Here is a 19154-nt window from a genome sequence, read left to right as displayed (position 1 = left end):
TGAATTTGCTATAGAAGCAGATAGCAGGAAGCAAATACTCTGGTCTGCTGGCCTGGAAGTTAGCCCATTCAATGACCAGGACTACAGCAGGACCCCAGCCCTTCCTAACCCTCTGGTGATTCTTCTCCCTGCATTTGGTTCTGAAGATTTAAATGTCCAAATCTGGTCTTGCTTCTTTGCTTACTTCCTAACAATTGCCATGGAGTCAGGTGGCACAGCAAAAGGTAAATTAAATACAAAGATGCTCTGTTTCAGATCCACATGGCTTCTATGACTCACTGAATCAGAACTAATATTTTCACTCTTTGCTAGAACTAATATTTTTACTCTTTGGTGAATAGTTTTGGTGAAAACTATTCACCAAAGTTCTTTGAGCTACCGTATTTCTCTGTCCTTAACCTACATCTCAATTTCTGTACTGGTATGTTTGCATCATGGAAAGTCAAATATCAGACTATTAGTAGGGCGCTTGATGTATGGGGCATTGGCTTCAAAACAGCAGACCTTGGCTTCAGATTTGATTCTGTTATTTATCAGCAGTGTGGCTCTCCCCTGACCAGGCTTCACTTTCCATCAGAGTAAAATGACAGCAATCATATCTCACGTATCATCCTCACAAGTTTATTGAGAAACTTTTAATAAGACCATGCATTGAAACAGGATTTGTAAACCTGAAGCACATAAATATGTAAGGAATAATTATTTTCATTTTTGCCTCTTCTCTACACATATGGCAGTCTCAAATTACTTAGTACTCCTGTTCCATTAAACAAAGAGCGACTGAACTCCGAAGACTTTCGTAAAAGCTGAGCCAGAAAAGTGCTGTCAATGTCCTTTAAATTTCATAATCTCTTAGAATTTGCTTCTATAGCTTCGTATCTTTTTGCCAGTTCCTAAATATTCTTGCTCTTGTGACTAACAGTCTGGAGCACTCAATAAATGTCTGCTGAATTAATATATTAATAACTCAGTGTTTATTAGTCAAGATAGTCTTAGCTATGCTGCAACAACAGATATACCCTGAAATCTCAGTGTCTCAGCCCAACAAAATTTTATTTCTCACTCCTGTAAAATCTGATGCAGGCCATGGGATAGGGCTAGGCTCCTAATGACTCAGAGGACCAGGGTTCTTCTGTATTATGAATCAAGACAATATTTTCTGAAGTTGCTTCAGGGAAGGAAGAAAAAATGGAGAAAGCTCTAGGCTTTTAACTGCCATGGCTTACAAATGTCATTTCCACTCACTAATTGGCCAGAACTAATTGTATAGCCCAACCAAACTGCAAAAGAGGCTAGAAAATGTAGAAGAGCAAATGAAATATTTATTGAGTGCCAACTTCTCTGAAACACGATGCCCTCTACCTCAGTAAGAGTCGTTGTCTGTTACGTCCCCAACACAGAATGCAGGGAAATATAACAATACGTAAGACAGACAAAGGCCAGGTGCAGTGGCTCACACCTGTAATCCCAGCACTTTGGGAGACCAAGGTGGGGGGATTGCTGGTGTCCAGGAGTTTGAAGCCAGCCTGGGAAACATAGAAAGATCCTACCTCTACAAAAAAAAAAAAATCGAAAATTAGCTAGGCATGGTGGTACATGCCTATAGTCCCAGCTGCTCAGGAGACTGAGGTGGGAGGATCACCTGAGCCCAGGAGGTGGAGGCTGCAGTGAGGTGTGATTATGCCACTGTACTCCTGTCTGGGGAACAGAGTGAGACACTGTCTCAAAAGAAAAAAAAAAAAAAAAAAAGACAAATTCCCTGATTTTTTGGAGGGTATATTGAGGTGAAAGAGTGAGAACATTCTGGCTGCATTTTAGTTTGAAAGTATCATGTACTGTTTATCCTTCCATTTCAATTATTGTTTGTCCTTCTACTTCAATTGTGCCATTTTTGAGGGTGTCAAAGTTTTTTTAAAGAATAAGGCAGGGACCATTCTAACAGCTCTGTGCTTCTCCCTAGGGAAATGAGACTTGTGTCTCTTGCTTCAGCTTCTGTCTTCTGGTCATGAGGTTCAAAACTCCCTGTGATTTCAGCTGGGAAGATGGCAGAGGAAAGGAAGTCCAGTGTCTTCCAGCGTCTTCCAGCTGGACTTGTTTAGATTGGCACAGTCTTTGTAAGCAGCTGTGACTTCAGAGCTGCTGGAAAATGTGCTTATCACCCTAGAGGACTGAGTGGGAAGGATAAGATCCTAGCTGACAGAATCTGAATGAAAGCCAGTGGAAAATGGGCCTCAGCCTTTTGGTAGGTGGGTGGGAAGAAGATGTGGGGTCCAGCCACAGGGTGTGAGCAAGCTGTGATATTATCTTTATTATTGTAGCCAGATAGAATAGAATCCTAAGACAGATAGAATCTTAGACAGATAGAATGGAATTCTGGCTCAGTGGCTCACACATGTAATCCCAACTACTTGGGAGGCTGAGTCAGGAAGATCATTTGAGGTCAGGAGTTCAAGATCAGCCTGGGCAGAACAGCGAGACTCCCATATCTAAAAATATATAGATATAGTCAGGCACAGTGGCACGTATCTATAGTACCAGCTACTCAGAAGGCTGGGGCAGGAAGAGCGCTTCAAGCTAGGAGTTCGAGGCTGTAGTGAGTTATGATCATGCCACTACCCTCCAGGCAGGGTGACAGAGTAAGACAGTCAATAAAAACTAAAATTAAAAAAAAAAAAAAAGAAAGAAATGGAAACTTAGTTTTCATTGAGTGAATGAGAAATATATGCAATTATGTTTCCTTCTTTGCCATTTCCCCTTATCACTGAGTTTCTTTCCAGCCTAAAGGGAAAATTTCTTTTACTCTTTTGTTTTAAAGTCTGCCAAAACCCTGACACCAATCTCTGGGCTGACTTCACCCAACATTACTTGCTCCTCCAATGCAGACTAGCATTTCTTGAGTCTCTGCACTTCACTTAAAACTTATACTACATGTTGTTAACATCCATTTCCATCACTTCTGTCTCCACTTGGTCTTCTATCACATGGGTCAGAAAGCTAAAAATTATCTTCTCAGTCTCTTTGTCCAGTTTGATGCGATTTAGAGTCCATCAATGAGTTGTATGTTAATGAGATTGGAAAGTGGGAGGGAAGAGAGCCATTCTTCTTAGTGTCAGTATTGGCTGATGCACATGCTTATCAAATGGGAGCTTGTGCAGTCACCAGAAAGCTGGTGTGAAAACCGATGTGAGGGTGTGGGGCAGCTGTGATGGTGAATGTGGTTTCCGGCAGCCTCCTGAACTGGGTGGCAGCTGCAAGAGAAGCCCAGAAAATCTGCATGTTTCACCAGTTGCTAGGTGATGCTGACAGTGCTGGTCCAGGAACGACACACTGAGAACAACCGTCTGAAGCAATAAAGACATTAAGATAAAAGAATCTTGCTCCTATAAATTGTTTGGGATAATTAAGGTCTCAAATCCCCTATTGAATTTGTCATTGGAGACCAGACCACTTTACAGTGACTTCCAGAAAAAGCCCCTCATGGGAAAGCCCTGATGCATTTCAGCCAGCTGCATGGGGTTGAGAGCTAATTAGCAGGGAAGCTAGAATGGTCTTGCTTTCCCAGGCATGTTATCCAGCAAACCCAGAGACAGTGGGTTGTTGAAGAAAATTATACAGATGAGACTCAGAAGCTGCCATTTCATTGGGGGAAGATTTTGCCTTTTCATTACAGAAGAAAGCTAACATTTCCCATCTTTCTTTCCACCAAAAGTAGGCAAGCATAAAACCAAAGCCAATTTCTTACAATTTAGTAACCTCAGTACCAACCAATTATATTCCCGGGACATGAGAAACAGCTGTTGTAACATTAGAGCTCGAACAGTTTCATCTCAGCTATTTAAGGAGATAAAAGAGCCAATATTTTCATTCCCTTGTGATATTATCAAGACATGATAAACAACCAGGACTATAGTATTAATTACATTAATTTGGAGAGGAGAGGGACCACTTTAATTGCTCCAAGCTGGACAATAATTTTTTATGGGCAGACAATCATTCCATAAATTCACATTAGAGAGAGTATTTTGTCTTATTTTATCAGCAACAAAACTTCTGGAAGCAAAAAACCACCACCATCCCCTTTTAAGGTAGACTTCAATAGAAAAAAAAAAAAATTCTCACTGTTGATATGTATCAGTTGCTCAAACCTGACACATTGAGCTGTTTGGTATAAAGAAACATAGGGAAGGTATTTGTCCTTAAAGAATTCATAATCTAAAAAAAGAAGTAGTAACAACAGCTAGATTTGAATACTTTCTTATATGTAAAACGTATATGAAGAGTGTGTTGCCTCTGTCTCGGGATTAAGATCAAATGAGGGTATGGAGAAAGCATTAGGAAGAATAGCTAATAGGTGCTGCACTTAATACCTGGGTGATGGGTTGATCTGTGTAGAAACCACCATGGCACACATTTATCTGTATAACAAACTGCACATCCTTCACATATATCCCTGAACTTAAAATAAAGTTGAAGAAAAAAAAAGAAGATCAAATGAATGATGGACATCAAAATGCTCTCTAAGTCATACACCCTAAAAAAGCAGAAGAGAAAAGGGAAATATTTCTTGAATGCCTTCTACATTTCTACATGAGGCACTGAGCTAGGTGCTTGACTTACATGGTCATGTTTTAAAACACATAAGGAACTTTAGAAAGAATACAAACATATAAAGGAGAAAATACAATAGTGAAAATGCCAATTTTGTCAACATGGAAATTATTCAGATAACACTCAATTTTTTCAATGTGGAAACTATTCAGACAAAATGTATGATATATATTAAGTAATAAGATATACGTTAGCTACGATAAGAATCCTCTGTCACCCCCAGAACCTGATAAGTGGCCACATTCTGAAATCACTCAAGCGTATACTATAGTTGGGTAAGTAATCTACTAAGACTCCTGGAATTAAAAACTGCACTCAGCTCCAATGTTTGGGATGGAGGAAGATGAATGGAAAGGCCCTGGAGAATTAGGAGTGGCTCCAAGAAGTAGGTCCTAAGAGCTGTTGGATGCAGCAAGTGTTGCTGTGGCTTTAAATTCACAGTTTATAATTTAGGGTCCAGGGGATTCCATCCAGGTTTCTAGAAGCACTTGTTCTAGAATATCCCTATGAACAGTGCTGATATTGTCACATTTGCCAGATTCTCCTTCAGGTTCTGCCCAAGCTACTATGAAGCAGTTGTGGGGAGTGGATCTTCCAATGCTTGGAATGCTCTGGAAACTTGAATTGAGGATGAGAGCAGTTCAGCATGGGACTAGTACCAAGACACACTACAGAAGAAGGGGTTGGAAGAAATTGAAGGAACACTCTGGGGTTGTGCATTCCCCATTGCAGAATTGGGGACACTGCCATAAATGGGGAGCACTCACTGGAGAATGAAAAACTTTGAATGTTGCAAAGTTCTGAACCACAGGGTTCCTTTTTATGTAGCAATACCTTCATAATGTATGTGTCCACTGGGGAGCGACTGAACACACAGAGCCACTCGGTAAGACTGTATGTATCAATATGGTGATGTGTGAAATGTATTGGGGAGAGAGAATGTCAACTGCAAACAGTATTGTTTTATATGATCTCACTTGTATTTAAAAATACAAAAATATGAATATAAAAGTACTGTGAGTGTATATGTGGAAATATTGACATTGGTTATCACTTGATAATGGGTATGGGGGGGGTATAGCCTTACCCATTATAATGAGATAATCGGTATCTTCTCTATGTTTTCTGAATTTCCTACAGTACTATATAACTTGTAAAAAACATAATTTTTCAGAACTAGAATTATTTTTCTTATCTTCAGGGTAGCAGTATATAAAACTTGTTGAAAGCTTACCATGCCACACAGTATTGCACCTTTGTGAGGTCATTTTCTCACAATGGGGAAATAAGGTGGTTCTTTAATGAGAGGAGGTGTTACTACAAGGAAGCAAACGAATAAACATTAATTGTAGAATTTCATGTGCTCTCACTACTACTCCTAAGTCATCTGGAAATTCAGCTCTTCCTGACCTCTACCTATAGCCTTCATTTCGGAAGCAGGCAATAAAATTAGGAAGAGGATGACCTGGGAGGAAAGAGACTGGTATTGATAACGTCATGAATATAGATAGACATACAGGTGTAAGTAAGTTCATGTCTGCTCCTGAGTCTGAATTACCTTGACCAAAAAATCTTTTCCTAAGTGAAGACAAATGAAAGCTATATGGGTAATACAGAAGTGCTTTTAAAAAAACCTTTGTTTTAATTTAAATATATAAAAAGGGATGAAATACAGTATACTCAAAAAGCTAGACACCCTGTAGACCTAAAACGCAACTAGACCTCAGAATAATAGATCTTACAAGATAATCATGTCTACCCAAATGATCCTCCACAAAATGCCATCTACTCCTGTTTTATGATGTGCTGGAGAGACAATGTTATGACTCTCATCCAGATTTGGTTTTGGTTTCTTGTTAACCAATTTTTTTAAAGCTGAATTGGTAGCAAAGACATTGTATCAATCTGGGTGCCCAACAACAATGCATTGGATAAGGAAAATGTGGTACATACATACCGTGGAATACTGCACAGACATAAAAATGAACAAAATCAGGTTCTTTGCAGCAACACGGGTACAGCTGGAGGCCATTATCTTAAGTGAACTAACACAAAAACAGAAAACCAAATGCTGCGTGTTCTCACTTATAAGTGGGAGCTACGCATGGGGTACACGTAAAGACAGGAACAGGAGACATGAGACTACTTGAGGGAAGAGAGAGGGAGTGGACAAGGGCCGGAAAACTACCTATTGGGTACTATGCTTAGTACCTGGGTGCCAGGTTCAATTGTTCCCCAGACCTCAGCATCATGCAATATACCTTTGTAACCAACCAGCACAGAAGAAACTATCCGTGGCCTATTAGATATCCCACCCTTATTCCTTGCTAACACAGTCCTAATTGTGTTTGTGTATTGAGCAGCAACATACTGGGGAAAGTAGGCTTTGCGCTGGTGGATTACTGACAGTCTAACTCATGGTCATTGCATTTTCTTTTGCTGGTGGTAGTTAGGTGTGTGATCTGCTTCTGGGTGATACTGGAAGGGTGAGTATTCTGGAACAATTTTTGTCTTTGACAAGAAAGCACGTAGCACAAACAGAAACTGCTGCGACTCTGCTTTCTTCCTGTTTGTAGTTGAGGTAACAAAGTTGCCTGGAGATGGGGTAGCATTAGTGCGGACATCTCGGACACTTTAAAGACACAAAATGGGAAATCTGCAAAACTCTAGACTCTTTATGATATTTTCAGTCTTCTCCACAAACTAATGCCAATCTCTAGACCACCTGTTAAGTGAGAAGCACTGATCAGGCCTTTTGTTTAAGCCACTTTTAGTTTGGAGATGCTGTTACTTGCATCAGAAACAAGCCAGAGAAAGAAAATATTACAACTCTCTTTAGCATCCTATTTTGATCTGTTTTTTAAAGTTTACTCTTCATAATCATTTCAGACATTAAATTAGAAAATTTGAAAATATCTAACTTACTGTTTACCCGCAGGACGCTGAAAGTCATCCCTGCAGGAGGGCAAGAAATACAAAAGAAATGCAGGTCCTTTCCAGCAAGAAATTTTTATTCACGGCATGGTCGGCTAGACGCGTATCTGTATTTGGAAAAGGAAGAGGCAGAGGCAGAAGACTACATCTTTTCTGTTGACCATGAGTGGTAGCAAGCCTGCTTCATCACTCATAGACTTCAGAGTTAACGGAGGCAAAAAAATCATTTCACCTTCTGAAGGGTAAAGCTGGTATTCTTTGACCATATAGTTTTATAGGAAATTTCATCTTTTCTCATCTCCAAGAGAAACTTTTATTTTAAAAGGTTTAAAGTGGAAGCACTTTATTGATGATATTGGCCATGAAGCCCGAGGAGACACGTGCACACATCCAGCCTTGAGCCTTGGCAGCTTGCCTCTAAGCCCTGCCACTTCAGAGGCCAGGGAAGAGCCAGGGAGATGGCTGGGAGGCAGGACTGGATTTTGGATTCTTGACCATGAGGCTACTTCATTACTGCAGGGACAGGTATCCTGGGAAAGCTAATGATCCCCCTCTAGAGCCAAATAAATTGAATACTTGGGTGAAGGATTTAGCCTTGAAAGTGAGTTTCAGCCAGTAGTAAACCTACTGAGAATAAGGCAAATGGGCTTACAGAAATAATATAGTAATTTTAAATGTGTGCTTCCCTTTCCTGATTATAAGCAGCACTGAAATATGAACAGAAATAAATCTATTGTAAAGAAAATTCCATTTTCCTATTGGCCTGTATATTTCAAAGATGATTTATCAAGAGGATTAATTTGCAGTTTGGATTTGTTTCAGATCCTTTAGTTTAATTTAAAAATTTTCTTCTCCTTTCCAAAACTTTCCCCCCAAAATTAAATTATATTACAGTATATTACATTGCATTACTAGAGGAATTCACTCATTCTTCACTCATTCATTCCATACAAATGTAATGAGCACTTACAGTGTGTCAGGCTCTGTGCTAAGTATCCAGGAAACTGAGGTGAGAAACAGATCATCCTGATCCTCACAAAGTTAATGCTCCTTATGAGACTTGCAGCATGTAAATCAGTAATTGGAATAAAATAGGACCTGGGTGCTGTGCCTCACTCACACCTATAATCTCAACACTCTGGGAGGCTGAGGCAGGAGGATCACTTGAGCCCAGGAGTTCAAGACCAGCCTGGGCAACATGGCAAAACCTCATCTCTACAAAAAGCACAAAATTAGCCAGGCATGGTGGTGCGCCTGATCGCTTGAGCCTGGAAGGTTGAGACTGCAGTGAGCCGTAATTGTGTCACTGCACTCAAGCCTGAGGGACAGAGTGAGACACAGACTTAAAAATAAATAAGTAAATTAAAAAGTGTCCACACATAAGCACAGGTGGGAGCAGCACTACCACAGAAGACGAACAAGGTCCTAGGATGAGCCATACCAGACAAAATAATCACCTTCACCTGGAGAGGAAGGAACTTCACACAGAAATGAAGCTTTTCATTCAATACAGATTCCTTCACAACATTAATAACCATTGCCAAAATCGATCCATTGTGTCATATTTTAATAAGCCAGTTTGTCTTAAAGCAGGACTTGGCTTAGGCAATATATCTACCCTATTGTATTTTAATTAGGCTTTTTTTTTTTTTTTGAGAATATGGGTTTATTCACTTAGGTGTTCACTCAAAAAAAAAAATATATATATTGCCTACCATTATGAGCCAGGTCTATAGGGCGATTCTGGTTCCCAATGTAAGTTAAAAACAAAAAAGAAGAAACTAGGATGGGCTTGAAGGGAATGAAGGTAATCATCATAGGGCCTTGTCAATTCCATATTGGTGGCTAACAGAATACTTAGGAGCCTGGTCCTCATAAATCTGACAATTAATTTTCTACCTTGGATTAAGAGACCAACTGGTTCAAGCCACTTTCTTTTCAATTAAGGGAAGAATCTCAGTGCTACATTCAAATTAGTAACTGAGTTTCCGATGGAAACATCCCAACAACATAATAACATCATAATAATGATCTGACTTGGGGCCATACATTTGAACACATACATGTATAATCATATCCATGAACTTTTTTTTGAGACAGTCTTGCGTTTTTGCCTAGGTTGGAGTGCAATGGCGCGATCTCGACTCACTGCATCCTCTGCCTCCCGGGTTCAAGTGATTCTCATGCCTCAGTCTCCCAAGTAGCTGGACCACAGGCATGCGCCACCATGCCCAGCTAAATTTTGTATTTTTGGTAGAGATGAGGCTTTACCATGTTGGCTAGACTGGTCTCAAACTCCTGACCTCAAGCAATCTGCCTGCCTCTGCTTCCCAAAGTGCTGGGATTACAGATGTGAGCTACCGTGCCCAGCCTTATCTATGCACTTTAAAGAGGCTCATGCACACATTTTTTTTTTTTTAGATGGCATTTTGTTCTTGTCACCCAGGCTAGAGTGCAATGGCGCAATCTCAGCTTACCGCAACATCTGCCTCCTGGGTTTGAGCGAGTCTCCAGCCTTGCCTCTTGAGTAGCTGAAATAACAGGCACACAAGACCATGCCCAGCTAATTGTTTTGTTTTGTTTTAGTAGAGATGGGGGTCTCACCATGTTGGCTGGCTAGTCTCGAACTCCTGACCTCAGATGATCTACCCACCTCAGCCTCCCAAAGTGTTGGGATTACAGGCGTGAGCCACTGCACCTGGCTTCATGGACACATTTTAAAGAATGTGTCCTGGCCGTCTCAAGAATGCTACCCTGAGTCCCACCCTAAGAAAGGCTGGTGTTGAAAGCAAGCCTGGGAAGGAAAGAGACATAGAGATCTAAGCCCCGTGTGTAATGGGAGTGGTAAAATGCATCAGAAGCTGTCAGAATGTGACAAGAGGAAGAGGGCATTTATTTTAAGGGTGTGGGGAGAAAAATAAATTAGGCTGCAATCAGATTCTTCATGCAGGGGCCAGGAGTTGAGAGGTGCCCTGTGCTTGTGTATGGATTTTTTTTTTTAAAGAACACCCAAGTGGAGAACAAGGAGATATAATTTTTCTTGACACACCAATGTACAATAAGAACATATATTTAGTAACATTTGCCTCCCTGCACCCCAAGCAGCTGTTCAGCTCCAGCAAACACTCTTCCTTTCAGGCAGGGCAGGGGAAGTGTATGCTGCTTGTCTCTTGAGTCCTCAGTGAGAGCTGGGACTAGCATTCCAGAGCCCATCCGCTCCTCACCAGGCAGCAGGGGGTCAAACACAGCCAGTGCTTAAGAAGCAAGGTCAGAGAAATTGCTCCAAGGGAAGACCAACTGGGGAGTCTGTCTGATTTAGACAGGAAGAACAAATCTGCTTTAATTTGGAAGCCACTCTCTGGTCAGGCTCTTAAGGACCCCAGTAGAGTTAAAATTTGCTTCTCTTATTATACCTTTTTAAAAGCCAGAAGCAGGAAAGAGAATCTCTTGAAATTATTCCTCCCTGCTCCGTGAGTCTATAACTCACCAGGCAAGGTTTTTGGCTGTCAGAAAAAGGTTTTATAGCTCCTGGAGGTAAGACTTGTGTGAAGTGGAAGACAGGATACATCCACTTCAGGTGAGCCCACCATTTTTACGACATAGTGAACACCTGGTTTCCTAGGGTCATAGTCACCTTCTTGACAAATCCTGACAGGTGTCTTGGGAATGCAAGTGGCAGTAAAAATGGCCAAGGGGAAGAAAGACCCTGTGAAAACGTGATATATGATCCAGTCAATAATTTGTTTTCATTTTTATTTATTTATTTATTTATTTATTTATTTAGAGACGGGGTCTCCCTCTGTTGCCCGGGCTGGAGTGCAGTGGTAAGATCACAACTCACTGCAGCCTGGACCTCCTGGGCTTGAGTGATCTTCTCGCCTCTGTCTCCAGAGTTGCTGGGACTACAGGTGTGTGCCACCACACTCAGCTAATTTTAAAATTATTTTCTAAAGGTGAGGTCTCACTGGGTAACCAAGCTGGTCTCAAACTCCTGGGCTCAAACAATCCTCTGGTCTCAGCCTTCCAAAGTGTAGGGATTGCAGGTGTAAGCCACTGTGCCTGACCAAGGACAGGTGTTCATTGGAGCCTTGATTCATTTGTTCCTTCACTCATTGACACGTTCAGTATAATATGCTGGTGCTGCTCAAAGCAGTCCTTCACTGTCAGGATCCTTATAAACTGAGGACTTGTCAGAAATACACATTCTTAGCCACTGCATAAAGTACTCTATATAAAACCCACAAATGTGGAGGAGCCAACCCCCTCCCCCACCCTTGGATTATAGTTTTATAATTTTTTTTTTATTTAATAAATTTTAAAAATACACATCCTTGCATCCACCCCATACCTAGGGTGGTGGGAAGTCTCTACGAATAGGCAAGTGTGACGAAATGTCTTTCTTTCTTTTTTTTTTTTTTTGAGACGGAGCCTTACTCTGTCACCCAGGCTGGAGTGCAGTGGTGCAATCTCAGCTAACTTCAACCTCTGCCTTCCGGGTTCAAGTGATTCTCCTGCCTCAGCCTCCCAAATAGCTGGGATTATAGGCACATGCTGCCACACCCAGTTAATTTTTGTATTTTCAGTAGAGACAGGATTTTGAGATGTTGGCCAGGCTGGTCTCAAACTGCTGACCTCAAGTGATCCGCCCCGCCTAGGCCTACTAAAATGTTGGATTACACGTGTGAGCCACTGTGCCTGGCCAAGATGTCATTTTTGAGATGAGGTTGCAGAAGGATTTGGCTGCAGTCTTGGCCACACTCTCCCTGACTTGCTGTGAGGGAAGCCAGCTGCTACATTGGGAACAGCCTTTTGAGGAGGTCCATGTGGCAAAGAACTGATGTCTCCGGCCAACAGCCAGCAAGGACCTGAGGTCCACCAACAGCTGTAGGCCTGAGTGTGGAATTGGTTCCTCCCCGAGTCATGCCGTGAGGTGACTGCAGCCCCTAACATCTAGACTGGAGCCTTGTGAAAGACTCTGTGCCACAGTGCCCAGCTAAGCAGTGCCCGGATTCCTAACCCACAGAAACTGTGAGATGAGAGCTAGGTAACTAATACAACTACTGAATCAGAAATTCTGCAAAGTGGCCAGGCACTGTGGCTCACGCTTGTAATCCCACCACTTTGAGAGGCCGAGGCAGGCAGATCACCTGAAGTCAGGAGTTCAAGACCAGACTGGCCAACATGGTGAAACTCCATCTCTACTAAAAATACAAAAAGTTAGCCAGGTGTGGTGCATGCCTGTAGTTCCAGCTACTTGCGGGGAGGAGGGCTGAGGGAGGAGAATCACTTGAACCCAGGAGGTAGAGGTTGCAGTAAGCCGAGATCGCACCATTGCACTCCAGCCTGAGTGAAAAGAGCAAAACTCCATCTCAAAAAAAGAAAAACCAGAGAGAGATTCTGCAAAGTGAGTCCCTGGAATGTGTATTTTGACATGTTCTGCAGGTGGTTCTCATGGACAGTAGTTTGAGAAGCACGCTGTGACAAAGTTAAGAGCAAGAGCTTTTGAGTCAGACTGCCTAAGTTCAAATCCTGGCTCGAATATTTCTCAGCTGTAGGAGCTCAAGTGAGTTACATACCTCTCTGGGCTTTAATTTCTTTTGTAAAATGTGGCTAATAATAGTATATACTTTCTGGGTTGTAAAGAGAGTTAATTGGGTTAATGTATTTAATGCACTTAGCATATTGCCTGGCAACAGCAAGCACAATAAATTCAGTGATGATTCATTCATTCAACAAACATTTATAAGGCCCCAACTAAGGGTAGGCAATGTGCTAGATGCTGGCGTTATAAGGGTTGAGTAGACATAATCCACTTCTGGCACTGTTGTCCTATACAGGAGGTGGCCATATAAAAGAATGGACACAGTAATGGGATAAAGATGCTACAATTGAGTTCTGCACAGAGTGAAGTGGAGCCCAGAAGAGGTCAGTTTTATTCTGGATGAAAGCATTAATGCAAAGATTAGTAACTCAGGTATTTGGCGGTTGGAAAAGAATAGATGATTTGGGCTTGCGTCCCCCAAGCCCCCCACCTCAGTCTTTCTGAGTCTCTAGAGCTTCCTTTTCATGTGGATGGCAGACAAATCTACTGTCACTAACAGCCTCTTCAGGCAGGAGCTGCACAAATGCAAGGCCTGCATACCTCATTCACAAGGCTCTAGGTCCTTGGTTCTGCTTTCTGCTTCTAGACCGGGCAGCTCAGCTCAGCCCAGCTCACCTTAGGGTGTTTGCAATTGCTTTTCCCTTTCCCGGAAAGATTCTTTTCCCTCCTCCTTTCAAGGTTCTCCTTCTTATCCTTCATGTCCCTGCCTAAATGCCTCCTCAAAGAAGTCTTCCTGTTTACTGTGTTTAAATAGCATCTCCGTTTCAGAGCCCATTTCATTTCCTGAGCAGTGCTAGCGTTCAACACTTGTTTGTTCATTTCCCCATTCACCATTGTCTCACTGAGTAGACTTCGCAGTCTCTAAGGGCTAAGCCTTGGTCTTTCACGCACCAAGATGCACACCAGGGGACACAGCAGGCATTCAATAAATACTTGTTACTGAGTGGATAAATGGATGAATGAACTTGTCCTTTCAACACTTCAGCATGATTTGCTGAAATGTCCATCTTAATTATGACGAACATTAATTCAAATTCTGGAAGATGTAACTGCTGAAAAACCAGAATGTGAAAGCCTGTCACTTTAAGGGTCTGCCATCCCTGTCACTTTGGGAAGGGATGGGAGAGTGAGAGGACATCATAATTGTTAACATTTACTGGCCAGACACAGTGCTCACGCCTGTGATCCCAGCACTTTGGGAGGCCTAGGTGGGTAGATACTTGAGGTCAGGAGTTTGAGACCAGCCTGGCCACATGGTGAAACCTTTCTCTATAAAAAATACAAAAACTAGCCGGGCATGGTGGCAGGCAACTGTAATTTCAGCTACTTGGGAGGCTAAAGCAGGAGAATTGCTTGAACTCAGGAGGTGGATGTTGTAGCGAACTGAGATAGTGCCACTGCACTTCAGCCTGGGTGACAAAGCAAGACTCCATCTCAAAACAAAAACAAAAACAAAAAAGCCCACATTTACTGAGTACCTCTTCCAGGATGGGAGCAAGGTGTTAAGTGTTTTACATGTGTCATCCCGTATGCATCTGAAGTAGTCATCATCATTCTTTGTCCAGTAGGGGGAAGTGGAGAAACTGAGGCTTAGAGCTCTTAAGTAACTTGCCAGTGTGGTGTAGAGCCACAACTGAATGCAGGCAGACTCCAACGCTCTTGTGTTTAACCACTATTCTCTCCTGCCTCCAATGAAATGCGGCTCATTAGGTAAATATTCTGCACAAATGGAAGTATACACAGTTGAACAACTATATGACACTATAACACCAGACCAGATCGGGAAATACCTGAAAGGTTTCTCAAGGCTGCAGGCAGGAGATCTTATCCATGAATGTAGGAACCAGGCCATGGCCAAGTAAGTGGTAGCTTATTCATTGCGGCTCCTTCCCTTGCCCAGGGGTCCCATGTTGTTCGGAAGAAAGGGAGTCCTAGTGCAGTAGAAAGTCACATCACCTCCAATTGACTAGGGAGCTTGTTCTCACCTACAAAAGAAGTTTGGTAGTCTCTTCCTAAACCCTTCAAGGATTAGCATTCTCCTTGTCAAGGTGGCATGTAATTTACAGCAATTGGCAGTTCCTGTTGCGAGGAATTCCAAGATCGGACCAGTCAAGGTGGGGAAAGGGGCGGTGACAGGTCAGATCAGAGCTTAGGTAGAGAAGTTGGTGGGGGGTAGAGGTGGAGAGGGTCAAGAAGCAGGAAGGAGGAGGTGAAGCTTTACAAAGCAGTGGGGCCTGTCTGTGTTGAGCCTAAAGCAGTCTTTGATGGACGGTTCCCATTAGCAACAAGTCTCCACAGGCCAAAATGAAGAAGAAAGGAACCAGGCTTACCCAGTCTTTAACAGGACTGAAGTCTGCATTTTTCCCGTGTCATGAGGAATTATTGGGCCAGTGGCCAGGGTAGGCTATCCTAGGCTAAAATCCTCAGTAGGAGAGAACAATTAGAGAAACGATGAATTATGCTTCTGAGGGCAATTCCCTTTTCAGGGCTTACTTAAAAGCCAGAATGTATGTTTCTAGTCTGCTTTAGTGAGATTTAAATATTCAGATTTTCAAAGAGACAAGGTCTCTGCTGAAATTTACATATAAATATGTCAAAATATATTTAGTCTTCTTTATACCTTTCTCTTTACATTTCCTGAGTTGCCTGCACTTCGACAATGTGATCAGTCCCTAGGAAATGAAGAACGCAATTGTCTGAAGAGACAGAAGTTGAGGTAGAATAACTGGGAGTTTAGTATACTGGAGCTGACCTAATGCCGTGCAGAGTGTATAATCAGGGGAATACTTTAGTTTGTATAGATTGCAAGTTTTCAGAATAATGGCTTACCTAGGCCAGAGTTCCCAGCCATGCAGACTTTTGTAGATATATGTATATACTTTTACCTATTTGGAAAGACTACAAAAGCATTCTGAAAATGACCTGGAAACTTGCTCTAAAGATCTCAAGAAACCAGGATTCAGAGAAATAGAGGAAATTCAACTAAAGAAACAACCTTGGAGCATCCAGGGATCATTTGGATAACTAGCTCCACGGTCCATCTTATCTGTGCAGTAATAACAAGTTAGCCCATATACTATACACAGATCACCAACTATAAATGATTTAGACTATCATAAAACACACTTAACTCACTGAAGTAGGACTGGACGTGATTTAACCTCACTTGAGTGAGATGGCAGGTGCTTTAAGACTTTCCAGGGTCTCATGATTATCATTGTGAGCACCAATAATTATTGTACCATAGTTGCATAGAAGTGCTAGATGATAAAATATGTTCAGTTGACAGAAGGTAAGGGAAGCTTCATTCTGTGGGGTATCAGAAGTTTAAAAAGAAGAAAAAAGAAGTCAAGGTAGCGTTGGCAGACAATCGCATAATAAAAAGTGTTAAAATTCAATGGGGAAAATGTACATAAATTGTGGGTGACTTCCTAATTTCATCACCTTCAAAAGTTGACATTTCCATTTCTCCTTTTTTTCCAGTGACTCCGTCTATAAATGGATCTCCAAATGTTAATAAGGACCCGCACAAATGCAGCCACTTCCTTCCCTTGTAAATTACAGCACGGAGCCAGTTTTATGGTGATTATTTCTTTCCATGTTGGTTTTTCCTCCTGGAGTGCGAGTCCCTAGAAGGCAGGGGCTGGGTGGCACATATAGGAAAATCTTTAGAGAAAACAGAAGGTACCAAGATAAGCAAGCAGGGTGGAGCTTCTGTATCTTCCACTAGGGGTCAGTAAAACTTTTATGAGAATCCTACGATGGCATCCGGACTTAGAGAAGGGCAATTTCGTTGTTACCCTTTGTCCCTCAGAAAACACCCACAAGAGGCTGTCCTATCACCGAAAAGGAGCTCTTGTTCCAAGTTGTTAAACACACATAAAAAGCACAGCCAAGTATGACTTAGACTAGCATGTCAGTATATCAAACAACAGAATTAACATCAGAGACAAAAGTCTCAGCTTAAATGCACAGTTTTGACAAATACTAAACATTCTATCTTGCCTAATGGGCAATCACCGGCTAACTGTCCAGTGAGTAGGGCTAATTATCTTGACTCTGGTTATCGCAGTGTCTGTATCATAAAAATAAGATTTGAAGTTTCCCTTCTCCTTATGACTTGCTATCCTGGTTTGCAATAGTGCTTATTGTAACATTATACAGGAATGTAGATGGAATTTTTTAGAAACAAAGACTTTTGAAAATACGTACTAGATAAATAAACTTGACTCCCTGCCCTACCAACAGCTAGGGTGAGTTGTTAAAAATTGAAATCAGATCATATCATTCCCCTGCTTGAAATCCTCCAAGGCCTTCCCACTCCTAAAATCAAATCCAACACATCATCCCGCCTGTGATGCTAGGGCATGCCAAGGTTCCTGCAACTTCTCAGATCTCATCTCCTGCCTCTTGTTCCTGCATTCATTATATTCCTGCCGCAGTTACCTTATCTGCTGATGCTTTAACTCAGCGGTTATCAAACTGGGGGATCTGCAGCATCAGCCTTGCATGGGAAGTTGTTAGAATGCAAATTCTTGGGTCACACCCCAGATCTATTGCATCAGAAATTCTGAGGGTGGGATTCAGCCCATCAGGTGATTCTGTTGCATGCTATAGTTTGAAAAACACTATTCTAATTCTTCAAACTCCTTTCTGCCTTAAGATCTTTGCACTGGCCAGATCCTGGGCCTGGTACACTCTTCCCAAGGTTCCTTTCTCATCAGTCACATGGCAGCTGCTGAAATGTTAGCTTATCACAGAGACCTACATTGACCATCCTGTTTAAAGTAAGCCTCCTTACTCTTCCTCATCCCAATCTATGCCATTATCCTTTTCATTTCTCCTTAGAACTATCTGAAATGATCTTGCTAATTTATTTACTTATTATTTTATTTTTAAATTTATTTTTGAGATGAAGTGTTGTTCTGTCACCTAGGCCAGAGGTCAGTGGCACGATTTCAACTCAGTACAATCTCCACCTCCACGTTCAAGCGATTCTCCTGCCTCACCCTTCCAAGTAGCTGGGACTACAGCTGCATGCCAACATGTCCGGTTAATTTTCTTATTTTTAGTAGAGATGGGGTTTCACTATGTTGGCCAGGCTGATCTCAAACTCCTGACCTCAAGTGATCTGCCTGCCTGAGTCTCCCAGAGTGCTGGGGTTACTGACATCAACCACCCAGCCTGGGTTACTTATTATTTTATTATCTATCTCCCCTATTAGAATGCGAGTAGACACCTTGTTTTTCTTTTATACCACGTACCCTGAGTTCCTAGAACACGGGCACATAATAGGTTCTCAATAAAAGTTTCTCAAATTGATGTCTATGAGATTTTTCTGATTAGCCTGCCTTGAAGAAGGAAGATAAATTTAGATTCTGTAAAGGAAGCTGCAGTCTTGTGGTACAGTCCTGGCATGAAGCCAGAAAATGAGGGTCAAATTCTAAATTCTCAACGTTAAAATCAGGTGACCTTAAGTAAGCTATTTAACTAGATTAGTGGGTCTCAACTAGAGGTTATTTTGCTTCTACACATTTGACAGTGTCTGGAGACATTTTTGACACCTCAACTTGGGATGCAGGTAGGAATAGAGGGGCTGTTGGGCACCCAGTGGGTAGAGGCAAGAAATGTGATAAAGCATCCCACAATGCACAGGGCAGCCTCTTCCAACAGAGAGTTATGTGGAGCAAAACATCGACAGTGCCCAGGTTAGAAACCCTGAACCAGGCTGGGTGCAGTAGCTCACGCCTGTAATAGCAGTTTGGGAGGCTGAGGAGGGTGGATCACGAGGTCAGGATGACACCAGCCGGCCAAATGGTGAAACCCCGTCTCTACTAAAAATATAAAAATTAGCTGGGCATGGGTGGCGTGCATCTGTAGTCCCAGCTACTCAGGAGGCCAAGGCAGAAGAATCGCTTGAATCCAGGAGGTGGAGGTTGCAGTGAGCTGAGATCATGCAGCTGTACTCCAGTCTGGGTGACAGAGCCAGACTCCATCTCAGGAAGAAAAG

General features: G+C 42.1%; 1 protein-coding gene across 1 annotated transcript in view; it reads left to right on the top strand.

Moving 5' to 3' along the window:
* SAMD12 (sterile alpha motif domain containing 12) overlaps positions 1-5849 on the top strand; it is a 479717-nt gene extending 473868 nt beyond the window's left edge. Inside the window, exon 6 of the transcript XR_005200699.1 lies at positions 5147-5849. The gene's annotated coding sequence lies outside the window, so the exon portion shown is untranslated. The remainder of the gene's footprint in view (positions 1-5146) is intronic.
* The last annotated feature ends 13305 nt before the right edge of the window (positions 5850-19154 follow it).

The sequence above is a fragment of the Cebus imitator genome, unplaced genomic scaffold (genome assembly GCF_001604975.1).
Source record: "Cebus imitator isolate Cc_AM_T3 unplaced genomic scaffold, Cebus_imitator-1.0 Scaffold68, whole genome shotgun sequence".
In the NCBI taxonomy this organism is placed as follows: Eukaryota; Metazoa; Chordata; class Mammalia; order Primates; family Cebidae; genus Cebus; species Cebus imitator.
This window is presented reverse-complemented; position numbering and strand designations above follow the sequence as displayed.